The following is a 3,503-nucleotide window of genomic DNA, read 5'->3' as shown; positions in this document are numbered from 1 at the left end:
GTATAAAAAAAAACTACATAAAACTTTGAATAAACGTGAAATCAACGAAAAACTTGGCTACACAAACTAAAAATAAAGAAAAAAATTACACTGATCTATAAAATGAAAAAGATACGCGGAGACAATTCTTCATAGAACTACGGTACGCATAAATATGACGGCATCTTACCTCAATAACATAATAAAACTAGACGTCTGAAGTTTAAGAATAACATCAAAATTTCAAATAAAAAATATTACTGTGATAAAAATAAAATATTTAAAAACCTGCTAAAAATAAATTTAATTTTAACTCAAGTAAATAATTTTTTAATAATGTAAACCGTCTAGAAAATACAACACATTAAAATTTTTTAACCAAAAACCCAAAATACAATACACACTGAAAATGAAATCTATGATAAAACTGCCATAAGCTATCCATGAAAGTTTTATTTTTTAAATGAAAATAACATAAAAATACAAAACACAAAAATAAACGTATAAATTTTTTGAGAAACTATTTTTAACTAAAAACTCAAAACACACTCAAAATGTAATTTATGATAAAATTGCCATAAGCTATCCTTATTACCTTTCGATATTTTACCGACGTTTGCAGTTCCAAATCGAAATATGTGGGAAGTAGAAATTCAAGAAAATGGTTTTATCAAGATCTTACAAACACGACGATGCTTGGCAGTGATACTTCTTCAATTATAACATTTTGGGGAATGGAAATATAAGAGAAGAAAATAATCTATTAATTACAAATTTTCTTAATCTGTTTCGTTAATTTAAAAAAAAATTCTAATGACATCTAGAATAATTTTATTTTCAAGTACTTTCCAAAATTTGGGAAGGGAAAGATATCCTTGGGAAAATAAATGGTCTACCCTTATAAACATAGCATATATTTCTGTTATAAATCTTTAATTGCATAATTTCAGTAGTTAGGTCTACCTTGCATAGGAAAAAAAAGTTAGTACCGGAAGAAAACCTCTAGAAAAAGGGTCAGAAAAAAATTTTAAGCTCTGAAATAAGGATAATTTTTTGTCATATAAAACGCGTTGAGCTACAAATTAGGAAACTTCTAACGTATAACAGGAAAATTTTAAAGGCTAGGTGACACTGAAAAAAAAAATTATCCAATGACTTTGAAATAAATATTATCACATGTAAACGTATAAATTATTCACAATACCAAATTTCAATATCATCGAAAAAATATATTCAGGGGTAATGATATCATTTATTGTACGGGTCACTTATATGCACGAAATCTTGTTGAATTTTTTTTGAGAAAATAAGTTATTAAGAGTTTAAATGTTTTTCATTGAATTATTTCAATATTTTTTTTTTTTTCAAACTCTAAAGTAATATGAACAGTAGATTTTTTACATAATTTCCGAGAATCGTGTAATATATAGAGTATTATATTTTATTAATTACTACCAATAATGTTTGATCATTTCATCGCGTCTCCTTCTATAAATGTTTACGAATGGCACTAGACTTATGCACAGGTATTAGACTTCGCTCAAAAATGAAAATCACCAGTCAAAAATTTAAGAAATTAAAAATAACGAAAACATCTAAATTTGGAGTGTAATTTGCAATTAACGATAAAAATGCAGAGCCTAACATTGTATGAAATCACCATAGACCTACCGGTACTTTCATCCGCCAAATTCCTTGAAATGCAATTTCTATACTACGAACTACTTTTTTCTGCTTCTAATTCATGATATGAATATGTTTATTATACGTTTTCAAAACAATAAAGAAAATAATGGCCCTTTAGATAACATGTCACTTTCTTCGATTAGGCCAACATTCGACACTCATTTTGGTTCCCAGAAAAATTATTTTCAATAAAATACAGGGCTCTTGGAAATCACAACACTATACGGAATATATATATATATATATATATATATATATATATATATATATATATATATATATATATATATATATATATATATATATATATATATATATATATATATATATATATATATATATATAATGAATTATCTTTAACACTGATGAAGGTCTAGGACTAAAGTTTTGCCAATTCGAAAACAACAGCAAATTTAGAAAATAGTTAATACACGTTTTATATATATATATATATATATATATATATATATATATATATATATATATATATATATCAATGCATAATTTTTTTGTTTTAAATACTATGGCATTTATAAAAATCTGATAAAATGGAAGGCTGTTCTGATATATTGATAACTAACTCCGGTTACATAACTCGAATATACTTGGTAAACTAAGTCTAAGGCAATATAACATTCCAAAACGTAAGTAGATATTATTAACTTTGTTATAGATATGTTCTCTACGTCATAAATTTCACGCCATTGATGACAGTAGGATAGGTCTATGAAAAAAAAAAATAAAAATATCCGGAATTTATTGACAACACAACGCTAGCAAAGGAATTCTTTACCTTTCTATAAAGATACTAAATTTTAAGAGTTTGTTTACAGATCTTGTGACTTACCTGAAATGGCAAGGATTTCAGTTCGCGTATCCTAAAACATTATGCATTTTGGCGATCCTTCTGGAGCTGCTTGTATGGGTAATCCAAAAACTGTTAGACACCAACACACATGAAGCATCGTCAGATTTTAAAGTTGAGATATACATTTTCCATTAGAATCTTCTCTCATTAGACTTATAAAAAGTTTTATGCATTTTCTACTTTTGATAGATTTGCCCACATTCTATTTAAGCTCCTGATTCGTTGTACACCGAAAAAATCACAAACACTCCTTGAAATATTTCACTTTCCACAGCCAGATAAAAGACTATTATGAAAATGCACTTCACTTTTCACCAAACCATCGGACGATTGACAACACGATTTCCTCTCCCATTACACACTTCTGCATGAACCTTTTACACTTCGGTATACACACAAGATACAAACTAATTCTATATCACACAATCCGACGAAGTTGAGCCAAAAAATCACAATGAAGAAAAATCGAGATTCTGGTTTTTGTCTGTAAACTATCAACAACTTTGAGTAAGCGGTGGCTGACGATAGCGCGCGCGAGCTCGAAACTGTCTTAGAAGTGCGCAGACATGTTGTTCGGCAGGACGTTCAGACCCGAATGATGAGGAGGAGAGACCCACGGCAAGGGAACCCCGGATTCTCTCTCTCACTCTCTCTCTCTCTCTCTCCTTTTCTCTCTCTCTGGATTGGTCGGCAGGGTTGAGGTTGCGCCAGCTCCTCCCCCAACCCCCACCCCCCACCATCTTCTTCTACCACCTTGTCCTCCTCCTTATCTCCCCCCTCCACTTCTCCTTCACTTCCTCCTCCCCCTCCGCAGCCGCCGCCTACTACTACTAGAAACACTAGTTTTCCATAAATTCTCGTATTTTTTCCATTAATGAAAAGAGGAAAAAAATAAAAAATAAACAGGAAAGCGTGTTAAATTTCATTCTACAAACGTCTACAAATATATACTTCTTGTAATATCCCATCA

The 3,503-nt window shown here is 29.9% G+C and overlaps 1 protein-coding gene across 2 annotated transcripts in view; it reads right to left on the bottom strand.

Moving 5' to 3' along the window:
* wge (winged eye) overlaps nucleotides 1–3,153 on the bottom strand; it is a 104,007-nt gene extending 100,854 nt beyond the window's left edge. For both annotated transcript variants that reach the window (XM_068367567.1, XM_068367564.1), the window contains exon 1: nucleotides 2,513–3,153. The gene's annotated coding sequence lies outside the window, so the exon portion shown is untranslated. The remainder of the gene's footprint in view (nucleotides 1–2,512) is intronic.
* Between the last annotated feature and the right edge of the window lie 350 nt (nucleotides 3,154–3,503).

The sequence above is a fragment of the Palaemon carinicauda genome, chromosome 45, assembly GCF_036898095.1.
Source record: "Palaemon carinicauda isolate YSFRI2023 chromosome 45, ASM3689809v2, whole genome shotgun sequence".
Classification (NCBI taxonomy): Eukaryota; Metazoa; Arthropoda; class Malacostraca; order Decapoda; family Palaemonidae; genus Palaemon; species Palaemon carinicauda.
Note: the sequence above shows the minus strand (reverse complement) of the source record. Positions and strands in the feature narration are given on the sequence as shown.